The sequence below is a fragment of the Ptychodera flava genome (genome assembly GCF_041260155.1).
Source record: "Ptychodera flava strain L36383 chromosome 3 unlocalized genomic scaffold, AS_Pfla_20210202 Scaffold_26__1_contigs__length_13983176_pilon, whole genome shotgun sequence".
Lineage (NCBI taxonomy): Eukaryota > Metazoa > Hemichordata > Enteropneusta > Ptychoderidae > Ptychodera > Ptychodera flava.
Genome location: NW_027248280.1, coordinates 10,792,073 through 10,803,332, shown reverse-complemented (window position 1 = coordinate 10,803,332; position 11,260 = coordinate 10,792,073). Strand labels below are relative to the sequence as shown.

Genomic DNA, 11,260 nt, shown 5'->3' with positions numbered 1-11,260 from the left:
GTTTATTTTTGGTTTACTCTTCAGTTAGAGTTAGTTGATTTCTTCAAATATATATATCATCTTTGATAACTTGGTAAAAGAAACATGTGCAGACATTTTCCTCGCTCTACATTAATTGTTATCACAAGCATTATCATCATCATCATCATCATCATCATCGTCATCGTCGTTGACCACCCTCTAAAAAGTAGGAGGGTCTATGTCATCATACAGCAAATTATCAAATGGGACCGGATATGTTGTCAACTTCACAATTAAGCAGATATTTATCAATCAGATATATTCTTTCCAAGATTTAGGCGAACAAGACGTTTTTTGTTGTTATTCTTGTTTGTTTGTTTTTTGAATGCCAACATGTCTATGTCATTGTGTACTTCCTTCGAATGAGGTGGATTTTACGTATGACATGTGTTTGTCATCGCTAATGCATAATTTTTTGACGACTCCTATTGAAGAGTATCTGTCCAGGTTTCCGTATGCTCTTGTCATATTTTTTTTTTAAATGGCAATCGTGAAAGACACCTTCGTCACGGTTGCTTGAGTGCCTGCAAATTTTGAATTTAATTTGTACGGATGGGTAAATATGAATTTTCTGCTTTCCAACGAAATTACAATTACTCAAACATTTTGTACAACATATTCGGGAAAGGAAGTTGGCTCCGTTTGTCAATGTTCTGCGTTTACTTGGGACTGTTGAAAGAGGAACAAGTGATGGATTTTTAGCGCTCGGAAATTATCGTTGTTTTAACGTTGACCGCCCACGTTTCATTCTCGCTTTGTCAATAATGCCCACAAATAATTTCTGCTTTTTAAAGGCTAGTCAGTTATAAAAGACGACTTTAATCCGAGCCTGTGGGTTTTAATAATAGCTTTGTAACTCCATTAGAAGTTTTGTTGAAATGAAAATGTCTCATTTAAGGTATTGTGCGCATCTTTAGGCGCAAATTTTCACAATCCGTTTTAATCTAACCATGTGGGGATGACGTTTTGAGCTCTTGGAATAAAAAAAGATTTTCACTGTCTTAATTTTCCGGAAATCAAAGATTTTTTCCAATAGAGATATCACAGGAATGGTGGCAATTTTTAATTTCAAATCTCGATAAAAGTTATTGTAACTCGACACTAGTATAAAATTTTGCTCAGTGACACCAATTTTAATTTTTGATTTGGTAAGACTATTTTTGAAAGTGTCATCTAGAAAAGTTTGACCGAAGGTTGAAGTCATCCACTTTCTTTCGAGGCGCATCCGACCTTTAGATGTGGATCTGTAACATGTACTGTATAAAGTTAAATTATTTATATTTCAAAATAACGTTTATTTAGTTTGCGGTCATGTTCAAAATCCTACTGACCACGTCATCTTCAGAAATAATTGAATAAGCATTGTTTCGTCTAAATTGGGATTTGCATCGTTTTAAATCTCGAGATTACAACTCTAGTCCATTTTACATGACAGTTCCAAATCATAACCTTTGAGTAACAATTGTTCTGATTTAGAACATACATGCGCACAGGGACGAGCTTCGTCGACCACTCGAATAATTTCTTCCCTAACTGGATGGTGAGGCGAGCTTGTTGTCAAATGTAGGAAGTACTTTCAGTGATAAAGATTGATCTAGGGAATAAGAAGGATAAAATGAAGACGATTGAGGGAAAATACGAAAGGCAGTAAAAATTCAAAGGGCAGGATTTAAGTTATTATATCCTTTGTCTATTTATTAATCATTCGACACAGGAACACAAAAATATATTTCGGATATTAATAACTACTGGAAAATGTCCACTGACAATTCTTTATACATCAGAAAAAGGTTATAAGGCAATTCTGTAAAGGGAGATCATCTTTATATAGTTTATCTCACATCAATAAGCAAACTGTCTTGGGATTGTTTACTGCTTGATGTGAGTAAACAACAATCAGCAAATTTCTGCGTATACTAGTAGTCGCTAATTTATGCTCAAGCAACGTTGTAAAGTTTTTTAGTTAAAATTCATCGCGGGTTGAACTCAAATATAACAATTGTTCAAAGTTTCAATATTTAGAGAGTGATATGCCCACAGGATTCGATAATTTTGTGTTCTTTATTTGTGGCTGTTACAGTTTTCGGCTTGTTGAAAAGTAGACTTGCCTGCCTCAACTATAGATTCTGCTCGTTCCTTTACATCATATTTTGAAACATCGTACTTTTTCCATTTTATTTAGGCTAATCAAGCTCTCCAGTCCAAAAATGAATAACATCATCGCTTTTGGTTGCATCATATGCTACGCTTCAGTGTTTTTGTTCGGCATTGATGGCGCTTTAGTAGATCCGGGCGGACTTCTCATCGTATGCCGGGTGAGAAATTCTATTGCGTTGCTGAAACACTCACACATACATATGTAATGTCATGCATTTCAAATCTTTACTCAAAGGAGCTCATGATAACATACATGATTGGAACGTTCAACTTTAATACCGCTACTATCTGAAGTGTTTTCATCGGATATTTTGTTGCAACATTTAACTTTTACCTTTTTTGTTTCAGGCACGTATATGGTCACTGTGTTTAGGCTTCACTCTGGCGTTCGGTGGGTTATTTTCAAAGACGTGGAGGGTGTATGTCATTTTCACCAATGCTACCAAAAAACGGGTCAGTATTTTCGCGAAATTTCACTTTCAAGAAAATTGAACGAAAAATAAACACTCAGAATAACAGTGGTTTCATATTGTTCAACATAATAAAATTAAATAAGCTGGGAACTAAACAAGATAAATCTTGATAAATTAACAAAATTAAAACTTGAATCATGGTAATTAATTGTGGGTCATTGACATTACTGAAAAAGTTCAACACACCTTTAAACATATGAAAAAAGTTATCTAACTCAATGTGTTATATTTAGATTATCAGGGACTACCATCTTTTCATCACCATACTGATATTGCTGTCCATTGATGTAGTCATTCTGACTGTGTGGATGGCCGTTGATCCCCCGCAGAGGGTGATCAGAAATTTGACCATAGAGGTGAGTGATGCCATGTGTTTAAATAGACAATCCACCGGCTCGCAGAAGACGCACTCTCAGCAATTGCTTTCAGAAAATCGTGGCAATTAAGTTAGCTAGCGAGTTTCATCTTTTGCATTCACAACTTAATATCCAAATATTCAACTCACATACATGTCATTTATTCCCTATAAAAATTTAACATTAAAAAGTGTTGATTAACATTAGTGTTTGAAAAACAAGTCTGGTCTTACAAGTCTGGTCTAGAAATTACTTTAACAAAAAAAATAAGTGACATAATTTGGAACTTTAACAATACTACTAAGATCCATCCTTCATACGATAAGCTAACGGAATTAGTGATTTGCCAGCTGCTTTTGCGGTTAGTGGTAGTTTCACTCATTTTCGCTCAATTAGTAACGCCAAACACCAAAACCTCGTAAAACCTGACGTGATTTTGCGAGGCTGATGAGACGTGCCAATCAGCTTTACAGGCTTTACAGGCTTTCACGATTGTTAGTCATTGGTCTGAGTAACTTTTCAGGAGCGTTTGCTGATTTACTGTAAGATATCTGTAATCATGACGACTGCACAAGGTTATACAGTCCCGAGACAAATCTTTCAAGAATGCTCCAATTTTTCCGCAGATGTCAATATTTGAAATAGGCCTGCGGAATTTCTGCGGGAAACCAAATATGCAGTGTCATCGCTATATCTTGTTCCATATTCTCGTAAACTGTGAGAGGGGATACGGCCAATGACATAGACAAGTTTCAAGTTAACAAATGTCCAGTTCGATAACAAAAATCAAAATAATCCATGCCATACTTTTATTCTTTCGATTGGCATATTTTACGGGTAAAAGATTAAAAAATTACACATAGCATTGACACCAGGTATCTGCACAGAGACTGATGGAAAAATCGGTTTCCCTGGTATTTATAGGTCTTAATACTCGACCATACATGTATATATTACAGAATCTCAAAATCATTGTTCGTCCTGTTAGCATAATGTCGCAAAATTAAACACAGATCTTTCACAAGTTAGGAAAATAAGACTGTAACAGCAAGAATGTGTAGAATTCAGAGGGAAAAGGTGTTACGTCATCAGTTTATGCAAACATCCATATCAAATAGTGTACTCCTTATGTCGTTTCAGTATGACCTTGAGGGCGATGACGTCATTAAAATACCTCAGCTTGAATGTTGCCAGTCAGTCAAGTACAGTCCATATATTTGGTTGGGTTTGATTTATTCTGTAAAAATGCTACTTCTGCTGTACGGAGCAAGACTAGCATGGGAAACAAGGTAAGAAAATGCAACTACACCGCTTCTTCCATTACACATAGGACTTTTTTGGTGAAGATTTAGTGGCCGTAAATTGAATCATCACGTTAGTAATATTGTCATAGCAAAATATTCATGTTTGTTTCAAGATTCCGACAGTAAAACAGAAAATTTGATAAAAAATTCATGTAGAAAAATACCTTTGTAGAAGATTTCATTTGTTTTCTCTTCTCGACATTCATCACATTTTCGTTTAACATAAATTTTTAAAATGGTTAGTGAATTTTTACTTTTTCCCTCAGAAAAGTTACAATTCCAGAGCTGAACGACAGCAAGTTCATCGGTTTGTCCATTTACAACGTGACGACACTTTGCATAATCGGTGTGCCGATCAGCGCCGTGCTCGGCGAACAGGTGAATGTGGCGTACTGCTTGGTGGCGTCCTTCATCTTGTTCTGCACGACAATCACTTTGCTTCTTGTGTTCTTTCCAAAGGTGAGGATTGGGCAACAAAACGTTGTTTGCCTGCAGCATTTGTGAAAGGATACAAAGTGTCAGGCAGGTTTTTTTTAGAATGTATTGTATTTATAGATAGTCTGAGTTATCTTTCTTTTTTTCGATCTGCCACATCGCACTATGTTGAGTTTTACACGTTCTGCAATGTCTACTAGGTGCACTTTGACCGCCAATGTAAATAAAGTAAGACATAGCATCATTGCATGTGATGTCCACTCGTACTGCCTTAAAATTAATACACAGTACTGGAGATTTCCCACAATTCATCATGATTTGTACACACAGAGTCTCCTCAGTGTCGTCTAACGCGTCTCTCGTGTGTAGAGACATTCACAGATTAGTCTTTTAAATTCTGAAATCGTACCTTTCAGGACAACCGTTCTTCTCAAACCGATTTTGAATGATTTAGAAAAGTATGCTTGATTGAAAGAGAAAATAACGTTTCAATAAAGGTTTCCGCATATTGTGTTTTCAGCCATACAGCATTATCTGATGGAAAGTAGGGAGATTAGTTGCACCTGTTTTATGAAACAAAAGGATATTGATTTTTTTTCCAAAAAGAAAGACAAAAGATATTTACATGCTGACTTTTCACCGAGAATGACCCCTTCAGTTTGTCATAACTGGCTTCCCAAAAGTGTTTACATGTGTAGTGTGTACAGAATGTGACTTGTATGGATATTTGACGATTTCTCTGAAATTGAAACATAAATTTCTAAACGTACTTTTTAAAATATATAACTAATCCATTATCCAAAGGTTTTCTATTATTGCTTTCAGGCAGAGTTGAAAATGTTATAAAAAATGTAATGTCGTGTGTACAAATCAAACTGAATTGTGGGTAATTTATTGTACAGTGAAACAGGTATAGTGAGGGAAAAAAAGCTCAAGTTGTTTTGGCTCCAAGTAATATTATTTTACATTTTTTAATTCTACGACGGTATACCGGTATTGTTACAGAACTGATTCAATTGCACACGTGAAAAATAATTTTAAGTACTATGAAGTCCTAACGTCTTATACCTATTACCTTTTACCCAGTTCACTTATTTACGCCACGTGGCCAATAATCAAAAGGTTGTGAACAAAATCATAAGCTCATCATAATATTGAATATATTGTGATGTGTCAGAGAGTCTGGCCAAGCATGATATTCGCATAGAAAGGGCGTGATATGATGAATTTTTAATTACTTTTATTGAAAAGACCAATTACAGTTATCTTTATGTGTACTTACGAAGAAGGGAATGCATTATAATATAACACCTATGCTTAAGCAATAAGTGGGCGTAATCTTTGAAGACTGTAGCTAATACTGTGTTCACGGTCCAAAGCGATTTCTCGTACTATAAAGCAAACATTAAGCCATAAAAATAAACGGGTGTAATCTTAGACTTTAAGTTAATATTCGGGGTGCTTTCCTCGGCGACAAAACACAGTGAAGTATAATACCGGTATGTGGTTTAGAATCCATGAATTAAGTTTAAACGGTACTTACCAGTTGTAATGCAGATGATAAACACAACCCCTGGATTTTACGTTTTCGATTAGAACCATATAACTATGGCATTTCCGTTCCGTTTGGAAGGTAGGCAGAATGGACACAAAGACAAGCACGGGAAAGCGAGAATTTGATTGTCGGTAAAATACTTAAATTATCAAGAAAATTACAATGATCTTGTGGCAAATTAGTAGAAAAAGAACGTTTAACGATGAAAAAACAACTACGAATAATTTGCAAGATATGATATTAAAAAAGGAAATGACTCTTGTGCTTATTTAATAATGTTACAGTTATAGATCTGATGGTGAAATTATTTCCATAGCCAATCTCTCTGTCTCTGTCTCTGTCTCTCTCTGTCTGTCTGTCTGTCTGTCTGTCTGTCTGTCTCTCTCTCTCTCTCTCTCTCTCTCTCTCTCTCTCCTCTCTCTCTCTCTCTCTCTCTCTCTCTCTCTCTCTCTCAGGTCATTTCCCTTAGGAGCAGTCCGCCAGATGAGGCGCTGAGAATAACGACCATAGTAAACCGCAAGAGTATTCCTACGGGCAGCAATAAAGTTGAACCAGGACCCTCTACGTTGAACGACAGCGAGAAAATAGCAGAAATGACTAACACCATTTTGTGCTTAGAGACAGCCCTAAGAGGTGTAAGTACATGTCAATTTTCCTTTAAGGAATTTTACATCCCTCTATTTCTCTATCGCTGTAATCTTGAAACGATGTCTAAAGACAGATAAATAGACAAACACACACACACACACACACACACACACACACATATATATATATATATATATAGAGAGAGAGAGAGAGAGAGAGAGAGAGAGAGAGAGAGAGAGAGAGAGAGAGAGAGAGAGATTGAAAAGGTAGATATTATTAGATAGAACACAACGAAAAAGGGTTCCTTTTTTACAAAAATTAAGAGAATATCAGGTTTTTCCTTGGAAATATTCCAAAGTGAAAATTTGGAGGGAAAATTGGTAGAGAAAGAAAACAGATTGGAAAGAAAGTAATTTTGAAGTGATATTTTTTCAGGGAAAAAGTGCAAAACGGATACCAAGAATTGAGTTCCAATTATCTTCAGGAAAAAATCTGAATTTAAGTGATAGTCATTTTGGTCTGGATTTTTTGAAATAAAAATCTAGGTTTGTCAATATTGCTATTTGAATTATTCATATTGGAATCATTTTCATATATATAAGAATAATGCTTATAGCATTTTCCAGGCAGCAAGGTTAGGGTTGTACTGAATATCTCGCCAATGAGCAGGGACCTGGCACAGCTTAAATTACTGCCAATTGGCAGGGATTTCGAGCTGAGCTAGAATCTTGCCGATTAGCAAGATATTAAGTAGAGCTTAAGCCTGCCTATTGGCGAGATGTTCAGTACAGCAAAATCATGCGAGTTGGCAGGGATTTCAAGCTGTACCAAACTCTCGCCAAATTGGCGCGATATTCAGTACAGCTTAGGCCTTCCAATTGGTATGGACTTCAAGCTGTGCCAGACTCGCGCCAAGTGGACGAGGTGTTTAGTGCAGCTTCAGACTGCCCATTGTCAGGATTCAAAGCTGTGCTAGACTCTTGCCAAATTGGCGAGATATTCATTGCAGCCTCTAGTTAGCCTGTCAGTCTGCAGGGGGTTTGGTACTGCTTGAAATACCTGCAAAGTGGTAGGGATTTGGAGCAGTATTCATCTTCCTACAACACAAGGGACAAGGAAATTATGTAGTCAGGTCTTTTGGAAAATCAAAACATCATGCAAAATTATTAGATAGATAGGTAGATAGAGAGGTATGATAGGATACAGAGATAGACAGACAGAGAGAGACACTTATGAAACAGTTTGACAGACAGATAGATAGATGGACAATACATACATACATACATACATACATACATACATACATACATACATACATACATACATACATACATACAACACTACACTACACAACTCTATAATGACCAACACTTCACTTCATTACGCTAGTTTACACTAGACTGCACGGCAGAACACAACACTACACTATACTACAATACACCATGTTACACTACATTACTATTTATCTCAGCTTAGGTCAAAGTAACAGCGAATGACAAATCGCTAACCAAGCACAATGTAGTACATGTCTTATTGCAGGAAGATTTCCCTTTCCTTGAGATTGAGGACTAACAAAGGGAAACAAGCAATCTTCTAAGGCATACAATTTTTTAGTGTTTTCCATTTTCTATTTCTCCTTCCTCAATTTTATAAACTTATTTGTTTTAATTATTATTTTCGCCCAAATTTTTTTATTCTGACTTTGCTAAATGTTAATTTACAAAAAGTGATATCACTTCTTTGCAGAAAGATGAAGAAATCGCCGCGTTGCATAGACGTGTCGATCAGTTAATGAAAATGGAAGTGGCTGACGAAATCTCATCGGAAAACAGGAAGTCTGTTGCCGACATTGAAGAGAGTGAAAGTTACAGGAAATGACGCCCAGATAAAAGTATCACGAGATATTGCAAAATATCCTACGCGAATAAAAAAAAGTTTAGGCACAGAGACACTTCTTAACAATTACCGGCCTTTTCTACACAGGAATTATATTTTAAACAACATTTGTAACAAAATACTTATTTTCTTCCTGTAACTTAATTGTTTTCCACTGTATAATTCATAATTGCAAGAAACAACATCATTGTTCAGGTTTAGTCTTTAGTTGTTCAAGTCATGACAATTCAAGTTCATGAAGTATTCTTTGTCGTGTCTTTTATTACCGTTGTCTATTTTTAAAAGCAGAATATTATATTGTCAGACCACGAAAAGATTTTTTCGCAAGTCGGAAGACCATGTCACAAAATCTGTTTCATATTCTGCCGAGGTCATTAGCCTTCTGAGAACCATGACCATCATTGGGTTGCACTTGCGTTTGATAAAAAATAATAATTGAAATCTACAACCTCTTGAACATTATTTCAACTTCAATGAGTGAACGTGCCGTTTTAGTAGTCGTCTTATCAAGTCTTTCAGCGGAACCGGATTTTGTTTTGCACTACCGAATCTATGTGGGATTAATCCCAAGCGAATTGCACATTGTTTCCACCAGTATTTTCTGTATCAGGCTCCTGTAAACTGGCTTTTGCTGTCTCATTTACTGTCGCATTGTCTACACTAAATAACTTATGTCTAAATTAAAAAAAAGAAAGATTTGTAATGAAAATTATTTGCACTCAAAGTGACCCGTAGTTACTGAGAACATATTTAAATTGTTAGACTGTAGGAAACCATTGAAACTTGTGTGTTTACCACTTAATAATGCAAATGGAGCCAATCATATTTAATGTTAGTGATTCCTGATTGTTTTTATTTTTCATTGAGAGAGATAGACAGACAGACAGAAACAGAGAGAGACCACACAGAGACAGACAGGGAGACAGACAGACAGACAAAAGTTTTCGGTATTTGTCAAGTTTACATTGCTCTGTTCTTCGATTTTTGAAGGCGAAATGAAACAACAAAAAGCTGTATAGACCTTGACTATCTGTTCTGTGTCAAGGTCATGAAGGCGATCAAGATGTCTAATGCTAAGATATCACATTGTTGTGAACACTCACTCTCGACTAATCATTACCTATAAAGTTTGGATTTTCTTGTAAAAACATCTTTGTCATTCTCATTCTAACCTGTACAACTTAACATTTATTGAATAGCGTGGTATGGTTGTCAGAGAGTGTTGGGTATCGGTTATTGGAGATATCCGAGTCATTTCATGCAACAAACATACTTTTGCTCAACGTCTTTGCAATACTGTGAAATTTCACCTTCATCACATCTTTTGACAAAATCTTAGCCTATGTTAACATTTTCTAGAACTGAATACCACCGAGGTGTTGAGAACAAGATGCACATATAATGACGGGCCTGGGTAAACCAGTTATTACGATAGTAAGTGTGCGATTATGACGTCATGTGGATTTCGCAAGTAATGCTGCTGCATCTGTTGTCGTAAAGTAAAAGTTATGACAAGCTCGTTGGACGTGTGGATCATCTGTACCAAAAATTGCTGAAACCGGGTTTCAATTTCGTAGTTAAAAGCAGACAGGGTAACTTCTATAACTGTATTGTGAAATTGGTTACATAGATTGAACAAAGTATGAATAGAACGGACATTTTTGGCGTGATGGTAAACTTTTGCTGTAGTAAATGAAGACAGGTATGATTCTAGGACTGAATCAGTTGCAGGCCGCCTGCATGGAGTTTTTCTCAAGTTACTGGAAACAGCAGAGAAAAAACAAAACCAGCCCGTAAAAGCAAAGCAAAGCAATGACATTTTTTGAAATTTTAATAAGTGATTATAGCAGCGGAACATAGCACTCTTTTGATTACAGTCTAATAATGTGCTTGAGTGAAGTGTTTCTGAACTAGTTACCCCTTTATGCACTGCTATGACGTCACTTTGACAAGTGACAAATTTACCAATGTTGCTCTGAATATGTAATATGGCAAAGGTGGTCCACATATTATCTTTCGCCAACAAGGACAAATTATAAACAAACCATTTAATGATCAAGGTATTAACGGAAGAGGGCCCGATAACGTATGCCAGCCGCTGTACGTGAAGTGTACATCTGCACCCCCTGTTGTAGCGGACTAGTGGTACCGTACGATCAATTCACCGTTTCAAAAGTTGACTTCTCCAACAAAGTTTTTATGTCGTCAGAAGGGCCTCTTATTGTGTTGGTCTCCACAAAAGACGTATCGTAAACAATTCTTGACTGGATTGGCTTTAAATAAGGAACGGAACTGAATTTCCATAAACTTATCAGCGATCGATCACGAAATTGGATCTTCACCGGGGCAAGCAGGTACCTTGAAATGCTCTTCGTCGAGTGCATCAAATAGATCATAGGCAGTTGAAGTTTCTCTTACTTCGAACCATGTTTCTTCTACCAAATGGTTGGGTCATTTTATTATAAGTTCGGATTA

At 36.3% G+C, this 11,260-nt stretch overlaps 1 long non-coding RNA gene across 1 annotated transcript; it reads left to right on the top strand.

The window, feature by feature from the left end:
- The first annotated feature begins 4,583 nt into the window (after positions 1–4,583).
- LOC139126006 (uncharacterized) lies at positions 4,584–8,697 on the top strand. The gene is made up of 3 exons (XR_011550432.1): positions 4,584–4,770; positions 6,757–6,936; positions 8,636–8,697. It is a non-coding gene; the product is annotated as an uncharacterized lncRNA (long non-coding RNA).
- Positions 8,698–11,260: the final 2,563 nt, after the last annotated feature.